This window comes from Oryctolagus cuniculus, chromosome 9, assembly GCF_051225735.1.
Source record: "Oryctolagus cuniculus isolate XC-2025 breed Fujian yellow rabbit chromosome 9, ASM5122573v1, whole genome shotgun sequence".
NCBI lineage: Eukaryota > Metazoa > Chordata > Mammalia > Lagomorpha > Leporidae > Oryctolagus > Oryctolagus cuniculus.
The window spans coordinates 94,551,512-94,573,005 of NC_142875.1; the positions used below are offsets into that span (position 1 = coordinate 94,551,512).

A 21,494-nucleotide genomic window follows, 5' to 3' on the forward strand; every position below is an offset into this window, starting at 1 on the left:
TTTCGGTTTATGTCTTTTATTCTTCCTCTCTTTTTTATCAACTTGCATCTCACTGTAAGATCAACACGGGAGGGGGTGGGGGAAGGCGCTCCCCTAAGGTCTCCTGCTCTCCCTGGAACGGTCCTCTGTCCCAGCCCTTGGGCAGGGCGGCGCCGCCTCCCCCACCTGCAGCCCTGAGCCCTCCTCCCCTTGGTGTCTGGGTCGAAGTGACTCAGACTTGGGCCCAGAGCCAGGATCTCCTCAGAGTCTCCCCATTCAGTTCCAGAAAAGCACCCCCACCCCTTCCCCGGACAATTCAGTGGCAAAATGTGCTGTGGATACAGGGCACGCCCAGACACCTTCTCACATTCTAAGACCAACGGTTCCGGTCCTGTTGGGACCAACTCTGCCTATTCGTGGCTTTTTGGGTTCCAGGGAGAGCCCAGGGAGACCCGGCACTTGGGCGGCGTTAGATCAGGTGCGGAGAAGGGCGCGGCTGGGGGGGGGGCGCCGGAGGAAGGAGGAGGAAATGAGCGTTCTGGTGGCTGAACTTAATGGGCTTCGCATCCAGCCAGATTTACAACCCAAATGACTGCCCGGGCCACAGAACGAGGACGCGGGAAGGAAAGCCCAGGAACGCAGGGGAAGTGGCTGCCGAGGCTCCCTGAAGCACCCACCAGACGCGCAGACTGCCTCCCTTGGGCGCTCCTCCAAGCTCCGGCAGTGGCTCATTCCTCAGTCTGTCTGGAGGCAGAGGCTCCTTGAAGGTCACGCCTGTGCTTCTTGCCCTCCCTCAGTGTCTAACGTGGTATTTTACTCTTAACTGCGAATATCTTTCTTTTAAATTAACTAACAAAACTTCTGGTCACCTAGAAAACAAAAGCATACATCTTTTCCTAAACATTTTTTTAAGTTTTTTTTTTAACTTAATTTTTAAGATGTATTTATTTATTTGAAAGGTCGGTTCCTTGTGGGGGTGGGGGGAGTGGGGTGTTCACTCTCCAAATGGCTGCAACAGCCAGGTCTGAGCCAGGAATCTGGAAGTCCATCCAGATCTCCCATGTTAGTGCAGGGGCCCAAGCCCTTGGGTCATCTGCTGCTTTCCCAGGAGCATTAGCAGGGAGCTGGATCAGAAGTGGAGCGGCCAGCACTCAAATCATAAGGCATGCCTGCCTTGCAAGGGTGGCTTATTCTGCTATGCCACAATGCCAGCCCCTTCCTAAACATTTTTTTTAAAGGATGATACTGGAGGTTGACGGTGGGAGGCGGTGCACTATGGCTTAGTGAGCTAACCTCTGCCTCTAGCATCAGCGTCCCATATGGGCACCAGTTCACGTCCTGGCTGCTCCACTTCTGATCCAGCTCTCTGCTATGGCCTGAGAAAGCCGTGGAAGATGGCCCAAGTCCTAGGGCCCCTGCATTAGAAGGGAGACCCGAAGGAAGCTCCTAGCTCCTGGCTCCTGGCTTTGGATAGGCCCACCTCCAACTTTTGTGGACATTTAGGGAGTGAACCAGTGGATGGGAGACCTCTCTCTCTGTCTCTCCCTCTGTTTATCTGTAACTCTGCTTCTCAAATAAATAGATAAAAAAATCTTCAAAAAAAAAAAAGAGGGGGGGGAGAGAGAGAATGATACCACTTTGGAATAACCACAAATTAGAAAATGTCTCCTTTTCCAGGTACAGTATATGACATGGCCAAATAAATATTCTTGGAGGGTTGGAGGGAAAGACAGATCTCTAGCATTGAAACGTTTTGGAACAGAGTGAGTTTTTATTTTTTATTTACTTTTTTTTTTTTTTTTTGACAGGCAGAGTTAGTGAGAGAGAGAGAGGGAGAAAGAGACAGAGAGAAAGCTCTTCCCTTCCGTTGGTTCACCCCCCAAGTGGTTGCTATAACCGGTGCGCTGTGCCGATCTGAAGCCAAGAGCCAGACACTTCCTCCTGGTCTCCCATGCAGGTGCAGGGCCCAAGCACTTGGGCCATCCTCCACTGCCTTCCTGGGCCACAGCAGAGAGCTGGACTGGAAGAGGAGCAACTGGGACAGAACTGGCGCCCCAACCGGGACTAGAACCTGGGGTGCCCGTGCCACAGGTGGAGGATTAGCTAAGTGAGCCGCAGCGCCGGCCCAGAGTGAGTTTTTTTAAAAACCTCCTTTGATAGAGGCCACCACATTTTCCAGGCAGAAGATTCCTCCAGTACTTTCTCCATATCTCACGCACAAACTTCAACAACAGCCTCGGGTGGCAATGTCTGCTTTGGAAAGGTAGACCTGCAGAATTCAGGATTCTCTGGCCTCCAACAGAAGGTTTCTATTTTGCTTCTGAATGTAAATCAAAGGGGTTGATTTAATCTACAAACCTCCATTGTCTAGGTAAAAATTCCTTAGAGATCTTTGCTTTCCCTTGAACCTTTTTCAAGGCAATTAGATCCTGTGCTGTGTTGCTGCTTGTGATGCAAAAAGCTGAGCTCCAGGGAATATGAAATTTGGTCTTGGAGAAGATAATTACCTAAGTATGAATAATACCCTAGGCATCAATTCACACTAAGTTCAGTGAGCCCACTTATGAACAATCACCAACCTGTCTTTTCTGAATAATGAAAACCAGGACTAGATAGCAAGTGTAATTTTCTCATGAAGTTGAGAAACCTCATAAAAAACAAATAGATTTGGAGAATAACACAGAAGAATTTATAGAGGAGAAACATAGAGGTAGCATTGTAAGACAAGGCATATCTTAGAAAAAAGAAGAAATGTTTATCCAACAGAACCAAATAGATCCAATCTGGGAAACAGATCATTCCCAAGAGAAAATCATTATTGTCCTTTCTGTTGTCCACCTGCTGTGCCACACCCATGTGAGCTGTTAAGGATGGCTACCAGCATGGGCCGGTGCTATGATCCAGCGGGTTAAAGCCTTAGGCCAGCATCCTATATGGGTGCTGGTTTGAGTCCTGGCGGCTCCAATTCCAATCCAGCTCTCTGCTGTGGCCTGGGAAAGCAGTAGAAGATGGCCCAAGTCCTTGGGCCCCTGCACCCAAGTGGGAGACCCAGAAGAAGTTCCTGGCTCCTGGCTTGGGATTGGTGCAGCTCTGGCCATTGCAGCCAAGTGATGAGTGAACCAGCAAATGGAAGACCTCTCTCTCTCTCTCTGTCTCTACCTCTCTCTGTAATTCTATCTTTTAAATAAATAAAATAAGTCTTAAAAAAGGGGGGGGGGGCTACCAGCTAATACACGACATGAATTCAGTCTCCGAAGGAGCCAAAGACACAGGGCTGCCCCTGAGCCAAATTATAAAACACACAGCCTTTGTCTTTAGTTTTCCCACTCATTTTATCACAACCCCCCAGCTCTTGCTCCTTCTCTAGGTCTCCTCTTCTAACTCACTCAAATTAAAGATTATTTTAGGACTTCTATGTAGAATTAGTGTAGTTACGTCTTTATGACAATTTAGGTCAATGTATCCTCTCTTTACACAATAACAGAATACCATAAACTGGGGGGGGGGGACTTAAATAAAAATAACAGGGGCACTGATTTCTCCCAGTTCTGGAGTCTGGAGAGTCTCACACCGATGTGCCAGAAGATCTGGTTCTTGCCTTGTAAGCGTGTGCCATATTGCCAACTCTCACAGGGAGAGTGTGAGGAAGTTCTGTGGGGTCTCTCCTTGCAAGACCACGAATCCCATCATGACAATGAACACCGATGACTTCACTGAAAAGCCCCATCTCCAAGTGCCATCACCTTGGGGCTTCGACATGTGGATCGGGGGGACTCAAGCATTCAGTCCTTAACACTCATGTTTTAACACTGACCTGTTTCCCTGGAAACCCTTGGCCAGCTCCAGCAAAGCAAATCAGAACAAACTCATCAGCAGCAGAAGTGGCAAGGCTTTTTCTCTTATGTCACAAGGAATACCCCCACATTGCATCGCGGCCAGGAAGAACTTGAAAGGTGAATTACGTAATTGCAAGCTTGAAATAGCTTTAGTTATAATCAAAAAGAAAGTCTTGAGTTGGGTCAGACACTTCAGGGCTTATCACCACAGAACAGTAGAGGAATATGTATTCTCTCTGCAGCCTGCTTCTCCAAATGCCATAGACGGAACGCTCAGAGCAGTATCTGTTAACACAAGTTAAGCTGATATCATTGAGAGGGCCCAGAGCAAGGCACCAAAATGATCAAAGGAGGGGCTTGTGCATTAAGATCAAAAGACCTGGCAGTGTAGGCCAGGTAACGGTGGAGAGAGAATACCTGGGTACTCGATAAGAGTATACAAATATTTGAAAGGTGTTAACCTCGAGAAAGGCGAGTCCTTATTTTGCCTGTTGGAGGTGACATAATGCGAAACAGTAAAACTAAAACCAAAGAAAGAACAGTGCAGCCAGGAGATCAGGAAATATTTCCAAAAAAGAACAATTGAGGTTTTAGAAAAATTGCACAATGTAAAGCATTAGATCCATGATAGCTGTGGCAGAAACTAACCCTGAACAACCCTCTTTGTCTGTGAATCACTGTATGTTCACTTTCTTCTTTGCCTCTATTAGCCCATCATTTAATACTTACTCACTCACTTCCTTCTACCCATTAGCCAAATTGCTTCACATGCTTTTAGGTCCCATCAATGACATTTCACTGGCTTTTGGCAGAGTGTAATTCACGTAATGTAAGATAGAAAAGCACTCAAAGAGTGTGTTTCACATGTAGCACCTTTGTTAATCTAGGATTTCACAGTTTAGAAACAGAAGCAAGTGAAAGAAAGGCGAGGTGACTTCTCCATATTACACAAATCAGATGACGGAGGAAAGACCAACATGCAGGTCTTCATCAAAGTGGACTCTGATTATCATTAGGTGGCATTATCTTTTTAATTAAAAAATGAAATGGGTTCAATCTATTTCTTTCTTTCTTTCTTTCTTTCTTTATTTGAAAGGTAGAGTTACAGAGAGAAAGATCTTCCACTCCTCAAATGGCCACAACAACTACGGCTGTGGCAGGCTGAAGCCAGGAGCCAGGAGCTTCTTTCTGGTCTCCCACGCAGGTGCAGGGGCCCAAACACTTGGGCCATCCTCCACTGCCTTCCCAGGTGCGTTAGCAAAGAGCTGGGTCAGAAGTGGAGCACCCATATGGCATGCCAGTGCTGCAGGCCATGACTTAACCCTCTACACCACAGTGCCAATGCCCATCTTTTTAAATTTTTTTCTTGAGAGCCTTGATTAACAAATTTTTAATTTTTTTCCTTATTGGATTCTTAAATTCCTATACTCGTTTTTAATTACTTAGGATATATTTATTCAAGATTGCAATTTTTGTTAAATGGTGGAACACTTGCTCTAATGGGAGCACACTCGTGGAGCAAAGTCTAAGTGAAGGTCAACTCCACCAGTGTCTTCCACATGGTGAGATGCTTGGCTGAGAGGGGAGGCTTGACCCTCACACTCTAATGGATAGCTCTGCTCTGTCCAGCTCCTCCATGTAGAGTGAGCATCACATGGGCACACCAGGGCAGAAACAGGATGATCTGGGCAACCAGTCAGTGTTCTAAAAATACTTTCAGTCCATTCTTGCCAGATAAAGTATTCTTCTGAAAGTTGGTCCTGTGACCTAAAAGTCTCCAAGTGAAAGATAACTACGAAGCATGAGCTGCATCAGACCATAATGAAGGTGATTTCACCTGATAGATGTTGACTCCTGTGCAATTCTCAGCACCGGGCTAGACACCAGGGATACAATGATGAGTATGATGTGGTTCCTGCCTTCAGAGCGCTCAGGGTCTCATGTGCAAAGTGGAAATGGAAACCAATCTGTAATATAGTACAGTAAGTGCTATGACTGAGATAGAGAAGTACAATGAAGGGGCATTCCAGTGGAAGAGAAAGGAGGCACCAAATCCTGGTGCAGTGAGGAAAAGCTTCCTTCAAGAACAGTAGTTGCTCCTCCGTCTGCGGCGCCGGCACTCCAAGTTCTAGTCCCAGTCGGGGTGCTGGATTCTGTCCCGGTTGCCCCTCTTCCAGGCCAGCTCTCTGCTGTGGCCCACGAGTGCAGTGGAGGATGGCCCAGGTGCTTGGGCCCTGCACCCCATGGGAGACCAGGAGAAGTACCTGGCTCCTGCCTTCGGATCAGCGCGGTGCGCCTGCCGCAGCGGCCATTGGAGGGTGAACCAACGGCAAAGGAAGACCTTTCTCTCTGTCTCTCTCTCTCACTATCCACTCTGCCTGTCAAAAAAAAAAAAAAAAAGTAGTTGTTAAGCATTCTTCTGTTGTTTCTCTATAGATGTACATAAATATTTGATAAATAGTCATACAGAGAGTTCTTCACGGGCTTATATCCTATGTATTGTTATGCATCTTTCTTTTTTAAAAGACTCTAGAAATATCATGCAATCCTCCTATTTCATTTTGTCAAACAGGTATAAAGGGGCCGGTGCTGTGGCATGGTGGTAAACCTGCTGCCTGCACGGGTTCAGGTCCCGCTGCTCCACTTCTGATCCAGCTCTCTGCTATGGCCTGGGAAAGCAGTGGAAGATGACCCAAGTCCTTGGGTCCCTGTGCCCACATGGGAGACCCGAAAGAAGCTCCTGGATCCTGGCTTTGGATTGGCGCAGCTCCCAATGTTGCAGCCATTTGGGGAGTGACCCAGTGGATAGAAGACCTCTGTCTCTCTGCCTCTGCTCTCTGTAGCTCTGCCTTTCAAATAAATAAATAATTTTTTAAAAAACCGTATAAAGTGTGCATTTCTATAACTTAACAGTTGCTCTGTTTTTGGACAATTAGATTGTTTCTAATTAACTCCTAACATAATTTTGAAGGTAGCCTTTTCATTTTGATCCCACAGAGGGTGTCTATAGATCCCCTGTGGGGATGGGGTGGAGTGGACCAGTGAGGCTATCCCTGTGCAGGCTGGAGTTCCAGGTCCCTCCTGTCTGGTCCACAACAGGAAGGCCAAAGCTTTTTAGAAGACCATGAGGCTGGCGCCACAGCTCACTAGGCTAATCCTCCACCTTGTGGCGCAGGCACACCGGGTTCTAGTCCCGGTCGGGGCGCCGGATTCTGTCCCGGTTGCCCCTCTTCCAGGCCAGCTCTCTGCTGTGGCCAGGGAGTGCAGTGGAGGATGGCCCAAGTACTTGGTCCCTGCACCCCATGGGAGACCAGGAGAAGCACCTGGCTCCTGCCATCGGATCAGCGCGCTGGCCACGGCGGCCATTGGAGGGTGAACCAACTGCAAAGGAAGACCTTTCTCTCTGTCTCTCTCTCTCACTGTCCACTCTGCCTGTCAAAAAATAAAAATAAAAAAATAAAAGACCATGAAAGAAGGCCCACCAATTCTAACCAAACTCTCAAAAAAAAAAAAAAAAAAAGCAGTTAAAACTTTCAGGGGCCAGTCCTGTGGTGCCAGCATCCTCTGTAGCCAGTTTGAGTTCTGGCTGCTCCACTTGCAATCCAGCACCCTGATAATGGCCTGGGAAAGAAGCAGAAGAAGATGGTTCAAGTGCTTGTGCCCCTGCACCTGCATAGGAGACCCAGAAGTAGCTCCTGGCTCCTGGCTTTGGATCAGCACAGCTCCAGCTGTTGCGGTCATTTGGAGTGAACCAACAGATGAAAGATCTGTCTCTGTGTGTCTCTCCCTGCCTCTTTCTCTGTGCCTTTCTTAAATTTTTTTTATTTTTTTGACAGAGTGGACAGTGAGAGAGAGAGACAGAGAGAAAGGTCTTCCTTTGCCGTTGGTTCACCCTCCAATGGCCGCCGTGGCCAGCGCGCTGATCCGATGGCAGGAGCCAGGTGCTTCTCCTGGTCTCCCATGCAGGTGCAGGGCCCAAGCACTTGGGCCATCCTCCACTGCACTCCCTGGCCACAGCAGAGAGCTGGCCTGGAAGAGGGGCAACCGGGACAGAATCCGGCGCCCCAACCGGGACTAGAACCCGGTGTGCTGGCGCCGCAAGGCGGAGGATTAGCCTAATGAGCCGCGGTGCCAGCTCTCTGTGCCTTTCAAATACAACAAACAAACCTTTTTCAAAAACAATTTCAAAGTTGTGCTCCTTCCAAAACAGGGTATGATCTCACTTCCTTTTTTTCAGATCCATACACTTTGGCTTCCAAGGGCCCTGTGAGTCACACTGTCCCTAAGAGACAGGGGAGGCACCTTGTAGATCCTGAAGATTCCCAGAGTTAGAGATAGGAAGGGGAGGACGTTGAGAAGGTGATGGGCGAAGGTTACTCATTTCCTCACCAAACTCTCTCTGTTGTTCCACACGGGCGGGGCCGTGGCTCTCTGCTTAGTCCCTCGAGGGACACTCCTGGTAGACATGTCCTGATCCCCTGCACCTGTCCCCTTCTCCCGGTCCTGCAGGCTCCTGTCCTCATCCCTCCCTCAGAAGAGTCAGTCCCACCAGACAGCATGTAGGCAGCCCCGCGGCCGAGCCTCAGCACATACTCCTCTCTGTGTCATGCTCTCTTCTCTGGAAGGATGGATGGATGAGCCTTTTCCAGGGCACCTCTTGGTGTCTCTTCACTGGTAAAGGCAAAGATGATTAATTTCATCAAGTACCTGAAGAAAATATCATTTACCACTAATCTCCATGAGAAAGCTGTGCTTCAACCTATGTCTCCTACCAGCTGGACTCAGAACTCACTCGTTACAAAGTAATGAGTGCACCAAAGGCACCCAGCGCCGCTGACTCCTGGGTGGATTCCAAGGTCTCGGTGTTAGCCAAGTGCACCTCTGTATGAGCCACCTGGGCGAATGGCACCAGGGGCAAAATCTTTCGCCCTGATCTCCAAGTGTCTCCACTGAGAAGGAGGAGGAGCTAGGGCTTCATTTGCCGCACAATGTTGGAAAATGGACATCCTCGTCAACCCTTGGACATCTGCACTTCCAGCACTAGGGTTGATAAGTACAGCCATGGTGTCCCACAGAAATGTATGGTCCACTATCCACATGTGACACACACCCCTTTGCCTGTGTGTGGTCAGCCCATCCATCATAGGTGGGACAAGGAACTGAAGGCTAGGAGAGAATTAGGTAGGAAGGAGAGTGAGGAGAGGCCAGGAGGTGCTGTTTGCTGGAGCCCAGGTGACAGCACGCAGGAAACTAAACACACACATCCACACATTCACTCAACGCCAGTTCTCTATGCCCACTTGCTGCAGCACTGGGTGTAAAGTGACACAGAGTGTCTGGAATGCAAGGCTGAACCACAAAGGCAGCAGGCTGGAGGCCCCATGGGAGTGAGATCTCTCACACACACACACACATACACACACACCCCCCCTTGTCTGGAAGGAAGTTTGCTCTCAGTGCTAGGGGCCAAAGGGGAACGCCATGATCACGCAGGAGGTTTTAGATGACTCAAATGAGTGACAATCAGGAAAATGAGTCCAAGGGGGCCGAGACGTGGGGGCATGGTGAAGGGAAATGCTTGTCTTGGCTGTTTCGAGAAAACTTATGGGCGGGTATGTTTCTGAACCAAAATTGGAGAATTTATCCCACAATAAGAACTCACGCTGCACTGCAACATGAAAATAAGTTATTTACAACTGAAACCAGCATTTAAAAAGATAAGCATTGGAAGACATACAAATGCTGTCAGCTAAGTGTATCCTGAAGGCCACCTGATAGGTTGATGTCACCATGGGAAGCAAAAAGCCAGGCTCCCTTAATCATAGCAACACCCAGGAATGAGGGGGGAAGAAAATATACAATGGTTTTACCTGCCTTAATGCATAAGAGTTCATCTTGAGGGAGGGAAATAGAAGATGAGATTAGAAATGAGAACAGAAGAAAACATAAAATAAAACAAAGTAAAATACCTTACACTATGATAAATCAAAAAGTCTATGTGCAGATAATAATACACTATGAGCCAAGAATTATTAATTGTATTGATGTGTCATATGCATATACACACACGTTTAGAATTGCCGGATAGTGGGGCAGGCAGTTAACCTGGCAGTTAAGATACCAGTTAAGATGTTCACATCTCATGTCAGAGTAACTAGGCTCAATACTCTGCCTCTGATTCCAACTTTCTGCTGATGCAGACCCTGGGAGGGAGTGGTGCTACCTCAAGGACTTGGGTCCATGCCACTCATGTGGAAGGTGTGTGAGGGGTGTGCACGGGCTGCCCTGACACCCATGGGGAAGTCATCCCCTTACAGGTGCACTGAGCCGGTAATGGCAATGAATGGGATTGGAATGGGGTGGGGAGGAAGACACCTGCTTTGCTTTCCCATGCACGTGGCCCTTGAGCTGTTATCACAGCCTCCTGCTCTGATGTTCTGATCTCTGAGTCGGGCTTCTTTTCATGCTAGACCTTTCGAGAGGAAATGGTGCAATTTCTATTCTAATTCCAACACAAGAGGCCTTTTCTCTTGGGCTCCACATTGGAGGACAGTGTCTTATTTTGTACTCCCTCCCCCCTGGTGTCCGAGGCATTCCCAATAAAGAGAGCGATTGTAGGAGGCTTTGGCTTCAGAAAGCTCCGCCTGCAGATACAGCTGTGAGATAAAGCAGCAGCAGCCTAGTCCACGTATCAAATATCACACTGCAGATACCAACCAGAAGGTTAAGTAAATAAGCCAGGAAGGAACCCTCAGCAGAACCCGCGGGGTGGCAGCCACCTTCTGCCCTTAGAATTTGCCAGCAAATACAAAGAGAAAGCAGCAGGAGTGGCTGGGCTGTCTGGATGTGCCTCTCCACGGGCATTGCCTCTGAGATAGGAGAAAATCTTTGCTTCTTGCCTTATTTATTTGTACCCATACAATTTGGTTTAAAAGAAGAATGAAATAGAATTATGGATGGTACAGGTGATTTTTTTTTGGATTGCTTCTTTGTTTTCCTCTATCCATGTTTGTATTATGAGTCTACGCTCTTTTTGTCATCAGAAACTTGCAATTTAACATTTTTAAAAGGAAGATTCAGGGTGGGTGTTGTAGCTTGGCAGGTTAAACCACTGGTTGGAATGCCCATATCCTGTATTGGAGTTCTGGGTTGTTCTGGCTCTTACACTTTTTTTTGAAGATTTTATTTATTTATGTATTTATTTGTGAAGTAGAGTTACAGTGAAAGGGAGAGACAGAGAGAAAGGTCTTCCATCTGTTGGTTCACTCTCCCAGATGGCCGCAATGGCTGGAACTGAGCCAATTCAAAGCCAGGAGGCAGAACCTTCTTCTGGGTCTCCCACATGGGAACAGGGGCCCAAGCACTTGGGCCATCTTGTACTGCTTGCCCAAGCCATAGCAGAGAGCCAGATTGGAATAGGAGCAGCCGGGACACAAGCCCCATATGGGATGCTGGCACCACAGGCGGAGGCTAAGCCCACTATGCCACAGCGCCGGCCCCTCCTATGCTTCTGATTCAGCTTCCTGCTAATGCACCTGAGAAGGTGGTGGGTGATGGCCCAGATACTTGGTTCCCTGGCACCCACATATGACAGCCAGATGGAGTTCTTGGATCTCAGCTTTGGCCTGGCCCAGCCCCAGCTGTTGCTGGCATTCCGGGAGTGAACCAACAGATGGAAAATCCCTTTCTCTCCCCCTTCTCTGTCATTCTGCTTTTCAAACAAATAAAACTCTAAAAAGAAGACCTTTAAGCCCAAGAATCCCAGGTTAATAGTAAATGACGGTCTTTTAATGCTTATATTCGGAGGGTTCCCTACTTGTAAAAACTAAAAAAGTATTTTTTCTAGAAAGCTTTTATTGTTATTATTACGTGAGAAGCAGAGAAAAAGATTTCCCATTTCTAGTTCAGTCTCCAGTGCCCATAACAGCCAGGGCTGGGCTGAGCTGGAGCCAGGAACTCAACCCCAGTCTCCTACGTGAGCAGTCAGGACCCAACTACTTGAGCCATTGCTACCGCCTCCCAGAATACGCATTACCGGGCAGCTGGAGTCCGGAGCCAGAGCTGGGTATTGAACCCAGGTACTCTGATGTGGGATGTGGGTATCTTAACTGCTATGCTAAATGCCCATCCCTCAAAAGATGTTTAATTCACAAAGACAGTGGTAACATAGCATGATCTCCAGAGTCCCACGCTCCCGAGGTGGTTTTAGCCATATTAGCTGGGACAGTGACTTAGGCTTTGTGTCCTGAGATTCTTGGCCTGTGAGCTGGGAAACTGAATAAGAGCCAACAGCGTGCCAGGCTGAATGTGGATAGGCAACCAGAGGCTACAGCTAACAGGGGCAGCACCGACTCTGAGCATGCGTGAGTGCCTTGGGCTCCCCATCTCTTGGGGATTCCAAGGGAGCAGTAGGATGATCAAGGTGTTCATAGGAGGGCCAGACACAGTCCTCTCCCTGCCTGGGCACCTCTCCTGCCAGCACGCTGCTGACCCGTGCCAGCTGGACTTGCCCCACCTTTCACTGGCTGGGACTTCTCCGTTCACCCATGTCCTGTGCAGCACTTCCGGATCACACCCTTGGGCTCAGCACAAGGGCTCCCGTTCCCTCCCAGCATCTCAAGGTCCCTCTGTCTCTTTAGGAAGTCCACACCATGCCAAGATAACAGAGTTACCAGTGCTGTCGCCTCTCTGGGGCTCAGTCACCCCTACATCCACCAACAGCCTCTGTTGCCTTCCATGTCATTCCATGCTGTCTCCATGGACATGCCTCCGATTCACCATGCACTGCACCGGGGTACCTTGGAAGGGCCCAGCATCCTCCTCTCTTTGGGGCTTGCTACCCCGCTGATGGCAGAGGACTCAACACTGTCCAATCCTACTTCCATGTGAAAGTCCCTGCCAATCACGGCAGTTTGCACATGCACACTTCATTTCTTATTTTGAGAGAATCTCATTTATAAGTTCACACGCTCATCTACGGAATGGCACATGCTTCAGCTCAAACCCTAACATGATCAAAGTATCCTCTCTGGAAAATATCAGAACAGAATCTGGGTTTTTCAACAGTAAAACACTGTAGTAATTTTATTTTAAATTAAAATTTCTAGGTGGGCGTTGTGGTGCAATCAGTGAAGTCACTACTTGGAACGGCTGCATCCCATATGGGAGTGCCTGGTTCGAGTCCCGGCTACTCTGTGTTTCCAATCCAGCTGCCTGTTAATGCACCTGGGAGGCAAAGGGTGGTGGTCTAAGTACTAGGATTCCTGCCATGCGTATGGGAGACCCAGATAGTGTTTCTGGCTCCTGGCTTCAGCCTGCCCTAGGCCTGGCTGCTGCAGGCCTTTGGGGAGTAAACCAGCAGATGGAAGATCTCTCTCTCTGTCTCTCTCTCTCTCTCTGTTACTCTGCTGTTTAAATAAATCAATAAATCTTTGAAAAAAATATGTTTCCACTTTTATTTTTTAAAAAATGAAAGTTTGGATTCGAAAGTGAAATTCCACTTTCAAATGTTACATGCTGCTTGCCAGAATGGAAAGTAGCTTTGGGCTTCAATGTGGGGAATACCCAGCAAAAGCAGAGTACAGTGTGACAGTCTTTCCCAGAGAGAAACAATTTGCTCTCACCTGCTATCAAAATGGCTGTTTTCTTGGCAATGCTTTAAACAGCTGAGAGTTCATGTGTGTTGCATGCTTAGTCAGTGCTGGCACTGTTCTAACAATCACAAGAACCTTCTTGCAGGATAGGGGCTCTCAGTTATTTCCATATTAGAAATAAGGAAGTTGAAGATTTCAAAGATATGCTGATACTCGGGAACTCCTGCACCAGGACTGGGACTCCAGCCACTGCAGCCTCGTGTGAGAGGCTCTCACTTGGGCAGTGTGGCCCCAAGGAGGGCATTAGAAAGCAGAAAGTTTGGGGCTGATGTGGTGGCGAAAGGGGTAAAGCTGCTGCCTGCAGTGCCGGCATCCCATTTGAGTGCCGGTTTGAGTCCTGGCTGCTCCACTTCCAATCCAGCTTTCTGCTATGGCCTGGGAAAGCAGTGGAAGATGGCCCAAGTCCTTAGGCCCCTGCACCTGCAAGGGAGACCTGGGAGAAGCTCCTGGCTCCTGGCTTAGGATCAGTGTAGCTCCAGCCATTGTAACCATTTGGGGTGTCAACCAGGGAATGGAAGATCTTTCACTCTCTTTCTCCCTCTCTGCCTCTGCCTCTCTGTAACTCTGCCTTTCAAATAAAATAAATAAATCTTAAAAAAAAAAAAAAGAAAGAAAGAAAGCAAAAAACAGAGTGCCAGCTATTCCCTTTTGTAAAATGCTTTATACAAACCTCCAACATGATGTATTTCTCTTCCATGTTTTTCAGTTATCCATAAAGCTGGAAAAGAAATAGAAACTAAACTCTAGGACTTATATAACAGGTAAACCATAAGCTTAATGAAGTTAAGAGTGTTCTATAACGGCCTGTGCCGCAGTTCACTAGGCTAATCCTCCACCTGTGGTGCCGGTACTCCGGGTTCTAACCCTGGTTGGGGCGCTGGATTCTGTCCTGGTTGCTCCTCTTCCAGGCCAGCTCTCTGCTGTGGCCCGGGAGGACAGTGGAGGATGGCCCAAGTGCTTGGGCCCTGCACCCGCATGGGAGACCAGGAGAAGCACCTGGCTCCTGGCTTCTGATCGGCGCAGCGCCGGCTGTGGCAGCCATTTGGGAGATGAACCAACGGAAGGAAGACCTTTCTCTCTGTCTCTCTCTCTCTCTCTCTCTCTCTCTCTCACTGTCTAACTCTGCCTGTCAAAAAAAAAAAAAAAAGAGTGTTCTATAATACAGAAATATAATTTCTGCTAGTGAGGAGTGGCAACTGTGCCAGGGGACATGCCTGATAAAAAGGCGATTTTACAACGAGGGAAGAAATAATACCAGAACAGTGGGTGGAATGTGAAATGGTGTAGCCACTTTGGAAAACAGCTCGGAAGATTTCCACAAAAGTAAGCTTATCTTCCATACACGTAAGTGAGCAATTCATCACAGGGAGAGCAAAATGACAGGCAGAACAAGCAGATCAGTGGTTGCCAGCGGTTAGAGATGGGGGTTGGATACACAGGACAGCACAGGAGACTTGGGGGTGCCAAGATTGTGCTGCAGGGAACCGTGCTGATTGGAGACATGACCCTCTGCACTCGTCCCCACCCACAGCCCCGTGCACTGTCAAATGAACTTCCTGAGTAAATTCTGTAGCTTAGTTGATAGCACCGTGCCAAGATGAATATTTTAACTTGACAGTCACCCTATGGTCATGCACGCATAAGATCAGGCTGCAGGACATATCAGAAACCTCTGTACCAGTTTTGAGTTCTTCTGTAAATCTAAAAGTATCTCAAAACAAGAAGTTTTTTCAGAGATAATTTTATGCTAAGCTGAGCATGCTGTACGAAACAGAATTTCTCACACAGTTAGACTGTCTTTCTTTTCAAATGTTGATATTAAATGGAAAAAAAATCTAATCTGGCCTTAGAAACTTTGTTTTAGATATATATTACCCAGGACTGGTGCTCTGGCGAAGCGGGTAAAGTTAACACCTGCAGGGCTGGCATCCCGTATAGGTGCCGGTTCGAGTCCTGGCTGCTCCACTTCCGATCCAGCTCTCTGCTATGGCCTGGGAAAGCAGTAGAAGATGGCCCAAGTCCTTGGACCCCTGCACCCGCGTGGGAGACCTAGAGAAAGCTCCTGGTTCCTGACTTTAGATCAGTGCAGCTCCAGCTGCTGCAGTCATCTGGGGAGTGAACCAGAGGATGGAAGACCTCTCTGTCTCTGCCTCTCCTCTCTGTGTAACTCTGTGTATATATATATATATATATACACACATATATATGTATATATATACATATACATATATATAACCTGATTGTATTTTTTAAATTATTTTATTTATTTGAAAGGAAGAATTACAGAGAGAGGGAGAGAGAGAGAGAGGGAGAAGGAGAGAGAGAGATAGAGATCTTCCATTGGATGGATCCCTCCCCAGATGGCTTCAACCACTTATCTGGAATGCCAGCTTCACATTAGACAGCTCAACCCTCTGTGCCACAATACCAGCTCTGCCCAAGTATATTTCTAAATGTCCATTCTAACACATGAGATTTCAAAATGCTCAAAGAAAGTAGAATTAAAAGGTAAGTTTATATTTATGCAAAAAATTAAAATCTATAATGCTCATTTTTCATGAACTTGTTGAAGAGCTCCTCATATGCATGGATTTTAAATTTTTTGCACCAAAATGAGCTCATGTTTTAGTTCAATTTTTTTCCATGAACATTTTGAAGTATCCATTTGTTTCTCGCTACCTGAAAGATGAAGGATCCACATCTTTTATAACTGACTTATTTTGCAATTCAATCATCTTAACAGGATTCTTATTATGCTCTTCTTCCTCAAAATAAATTTTGAATTTTTTCTGATTTTTTTTTCTTTCTTTGAGAGGCAGGGAGAAAGGCAGATAAACAGGGCTCCCATCTGCTCATTCACTCCCCAAAGCCTGTGATGGCCTGGGCTGGGCCTACGCCCAAACTCAGTTCCAGACTCCCACATCAGTGGCAGGAACCCAGTTCCTGGAGTCACTACTGCTGCCCTCGAGAGCAGGAAGGTGGAATCAGGAGCTGGAGAGGAGAACTGAGAAAATCCAAGGTAACCACTAGGCCAAATATCCACCCCTACTTTCTTCAAGTATTTATTTATTTAAGAGGCAGAGAGTCAGAGAGCTCCCATTAGCTGGTTCACTCCCCAGTTGCTAGTGATGGCCAGAACTGGGCCAAGATCAAATCTGAGAGCTAGGAACTCAATTATCTGAGTCATCACTGTGGCCTCCTAGAGTTTCCATTAGGTAGGAACCTGGAGTAAGGAGCCAGCACTGGGGATTGAATTTAGGCACCAGGATATTGGATTCAAATGTCTTCACTACTCAGCCAAACATTCACCCTATTTTCCTGGTTGTAATTAGAAATTATACAAATTGTATGTGTGCTTTATGCCTCTAACTGTATGATAGGTACTCAATTGCATACATGCTTGTATTATTAAATATTTTTTACTATATTTTTTAAAGATTTATTTATTTATTTGAGAGGCAGAGTTAGACAGAGAGAGAGGAAGAGACAGAGACACAGGTCTTCCATCTGCTGGTTTACTCCCCAAATGGTTGCAACGGCTGGAGATGTTCCGATTTGAAGCCAGGAGCCAGGAACCAGGAGCTTCTTCCAGGTCTCCCACGTGGGTGCAGGAGCCCAAGCACTTGGGCCGTCTTCCACAGCTTTCCCAGGCCATTAGCAAGAAGCTGGATCAGAAGAGGAGCAGCTGGGATGCGAACCAGCACCCATATTGAATGACCGGTGCCAAAGGTAGAGGGAGGCTTAACCTACTACACCACAGCACCGGCCCCTGAATATTTTTGACTTTAGACCAGCATTTCTTAAAGCAAATTTTAAGAGCAGGTCTGTCATTATCAAACATTATACATCCTGATGAAGCCAAAATCTCATTTTATTTTTGTTTTTTGGAATCTGAAGATATTCCTTGGTGTGTCCTCCCATATTTTCCTGCTATTCTGTTAGCAGTTTTTGTTAGCATCGTTGAACTGTTTTGAGAACCAAAACTCTTAACTAGTCTGACACATTAATGAGAATAAACGTTGAACAAGCAGAAAAGAACATGGATATCACTTAATTGACTATGAAACATGTTTGATAGCTTGTCTGAAAGCCAGCTTGGGTTCAGAAAAGTATTTGGTGGCTAATAAGGCAGATGAGGATGATTTGGGGATATCATAAGCCAAGTTAGAGAACAGAAAGTTGCAGCTGGGTGATCTGAGGCAATTTCTTTGTGAGTCAGGCACACTTTGGATTACTGATTGTGGGTGCATTTGTGTGTATTTGATGAATTGATGTATTATTTTAACAGTATCAGAACCATGATATTAGAGATAATTGTGCCTGATTCACCATCAGCAGAGTGTCAGTTTGGAGCCTTTTGAGTTTGACAGAGTATTTAAATCATCAGCTGCTTTATTGTCTTATAATTACAGATAATTATTTCTAATTTCCAATTTTACATGAGGGGCATTTAAGGATTAAAGCTAGCAATGCTGTAGCACCTGATGTAAAGTAGATAGAGTGTTTTAACGATGAACGGCCAGCACCAGGCATTAGTAAAATGAACCTTATTGCTCTGATATTAGAGAACACAAAATCTTTCCATTTGAGCCATGGTACAATCATACATTATTAAGGTCACAAATGAAGTCACAATAAATGAATAAAAATTGAAATAACAAAACTCACAGTATCTGAGCTTGCATTTTCAACAGCATTAGAACAAGTGTTAACTGCTTGAAATGACAAAATTCTTGCTTGAATCACACATGATTGAAAGAAAAATCTCAAAACCCAAATCATTGAACATCTAGATAGTAACGATTATAAAATTACTGTAGAGTTCAGGGGACTTCTGGTTTTAGCCGCTACATATGCTGAGCTTGGACGTCCTCACTCCCCTTCTCCTCCTGGGAAAATGAAAATCAACAACTTCTCCAGATCTATCAGAAAACTGAAGTTGCAGGGTAAACTGCCACCCCCAAATCTGGGAAGGGAGACAGAGACTCCCAGTGCAGAGCTTACCTGGAGCAGAAGCCACAGGAGCTGGTAACCAGTAGGAACATGGAAGAGAATTTCAGTGAATTACTGGAGGCCAAGTGTGCACTTGGGAGAGTTCAGCATTTCCAGGGCAGCAGTCCTATGAAGAGCACCACAGTTTCCTGCACCTTTAGAAAACTCCCCTGCCCTCCAAGTCCTGATTAGAGAAAAAGATTCTTTGCAATTTAGGCAGAGAGAGGGGAAAAGGAACAATTTTAAAATAAGTGCAGAGGGCCAGCTGGCCTGGGGGTGAAGTGAGTTAAGACTCTACCTGCTATGCCAGCATACTAAATGCTGGTTCAAGTCCAGGCTGCTCCACTGCCAATCCAGCTCACTGCTAATGTGCCTGGGAGAACAGTAGAAGATGGCCCAAGTACTCAGGGCTCTGCCACCCTTGTGGGACCCCAGATGGAGTTCCAGGTTCCTGGCTTCTGCCTGGCCCAACCCCAGCCATTGCGGCCATTTGGAGAGAATGAGTAAGTAGATTGAAGCTTGTTCTCTCTCTCTCTCTCTCTCTCTCTCTCTCTCTCTCTCTCTCTCCCCTGTGTCATTCTGCCTTTCAAATAAATAAATATTTCTAAAAAAATAAAATAAAATATACCCACATTCTCCAAGACAAAAGTCTGCCCTCCAATGGAAACTGCTTTACCAGAACCTTATCTGACCTGGGGGGCGAGCCACACCTCAGCTCCAGCCCTTCTAGTTTCTGTATCATATAAAAGGGGTGGGTTTTTTTCTTGTTTGTTTGTTTTGCTTTGCTTTACTTTGCTTTGTTTTAAAAGCTAAGAAATGCTTCTGAAGTTCACAACTCAGGAACTTGGGCCCACTAAAAATACTGAGACTTAATCCATACACCTTAAAGATATCCATAAATAACAGTGGATTACCTTAACAGACCAGCCAGACTGATTCTAATTATGAAGGAGTCCCTAGGGAAACCCAGGCACAACAGGGAGATAAGCAAAACAAGAAACCGAAACCTCTGGCAGCTACAGTAACAGCAAACGGTAAGAACATGGCAGATGCTAGCCAGATTGACATATCAAAACTCTACTCACTTGTCCATTGCTGTTATCTCATTCATTGTGCCTGGCTAAAAGGCTAGAAAAGACATGCTAAAAGGCACTGTCCTTAATGTGCTGTACATTGAGATTTAATGCTATAACGAGTACTCAAACAATATATTTCACTTTGTGTTTCTATGGGGGTGCAAACTGTTGAAATCCTTACTTAATGCATACTAAACTGATCCTCTGTAAAAAAAAAAAAAAAAAAAAAAAAAAAAGAAAGAAAGAAATTATCAATTCCCAACTTGACTCTCACTGGGATTAAACATGACAATAGGTCTGCTCTGATTTCATCATCATTTAAAAAAATCATCTATTATTTTTCACTTTATGTTTCTGTGTGGGAGCAAACTGTTGAAATCCATACTTAATGTATACTAAGCTGATCTGTATATTAAGATAATCGAAAATGAATCTTGATGTGAATGGAAGGGGAGAGGGAGTGGGAAAGGGGAGGGTTGTGGGTGGGAGGGACGGTATGGGGGGAAAGCCATTGTAATCCTAAGTCGTACTTTGGAAATTTATATGCATTAAATAAAAGTTTAAAAAATAAAAAAATAAATAAATAAAAAAAAAAGCAATCAAGCAAAAGAGCAAGCATCACAACTGGACTAAGATATAACATAGCTTTCAGAAGTATCAGAGAGTTTAAGATCACTATGACTGGGCCGGCGCTGTGGCTCAACAGGCTAATCCTCCGCCTTGCGGCGCCGGCACACCGGGTTCTAGTCCCAGTCGGGGCACCAGATTCTGTCCCGGTTGCCCCTCTTCCAGGCCAGCTCTCTGCTGTGGCCCGGGAGTGCAGTGGAGGATGGCCCAAGACCAGGAGAAGCACCTGGCTCCTACCTTCAGATCAGCGCGGTGCGCCGGCCGCAGCGCGCCAGCCGTGGTGGCCATTGGAGGGTGAACCAACGGCAAAGGCAAAGGAAGACCTTTCTCTCTGTCTCTCTCTCTCTCTCTCACTGTCCACTCTGCCTGTCAAAAATAAAAAAAGATCACTATAATTAATATACCATGGGCTCTAATGGAAAGAATAAACAACAGGAAGAAAAAAAGGGTTATGGAAACTCTTTAAGGAAAAAAAAAAAAAAAAAAGCCCAGTCAGTTGGACTCAGATTCTGGCCAGCATCACCTGTGACTGGCTACAGGCAGTCTCAGGCTGCAAGCCCAGCTCAGCAGCAGACAGTCCCCAGCAAATTGGCTTTGGCCCTATCTCATGCTCTGCTGGACTTAGAAAGCTGTGGGCTTTGGTTGTAATCTAGCTTTGTGGTGTAGATAACCCAACACTGCTCACACCTTGCCTCCCTCGACCCCAGGCAGAATAATATGGAGAGAGAATTGTCTTCTTGGGGGGGGGGGGGGAGGTAGATTCCAAGGCATTCCATAGAAACCTATCACCATGGAGATATGTACATGCTGCTGGATTTGAGGCTGATGCCACATGCCTCCTCTGCCACAGTGATCAACTGCATGGAAAAAGAAATGAGAAGACTATCCTACAGGATCCAACTGGAAATAAAGCCAAAATAACCTCCTAAGTAGATACATATCTTTAAGAAAAAGCATTTTACCATGAAAGTCACTTGTTAAGTGTGATAGAAATAACTAATCTGGAGCTGGCACTGTAAGTGGCACTCCACTTACAGTGCCGGCATCCCAAGTGGGCACAGGTTTAAGTCCTGGCTGCTCCACTTCCTATCTAGCTCCCTGCTAATGGGCCTGGGAAAGCAGCAGAAGACGGCCTAAGTCCTTGGGCCCCTGCACCTACATGGGAAACTGGGAAGAAGCTCCTGGCTCCTGGCTTCAGACTGACCCAGCTCCAGCTGTTGTAGCCATTTGGGGAGTGAACCAGTGGGTGGAAGATTCATTCTCTCTCTCTCTCTCTCTCTCTCTCTCTGCCTCTTTATAACTCTGCCTTCTACATAAATAAATAAATCTTT

The 21,494-nt window shown here is 46.4% G+C and overlaps 1 long non-coding RNA gene across 1 annotated transcript; it reads left to right on the plus strand.

Annotated features, from left to right (window-relative positions):
• Nucleotides 1-242: 242 nt before the first annotated feature.
• Nucleotides 243-6,704, plus strand: LOC138843707 (uncharacterized). The gene is made up of 2 exons (XR_011378669.2): nt 243-457; nt 6,388-6,704. It is a non-coding gene; the product is annotated as an uncharacterized LOC138843707 (long non-coding RNA).
• The last annotated feature ends 14,790 nt before the right edge of the window (nt 6,705-21,494 follow it).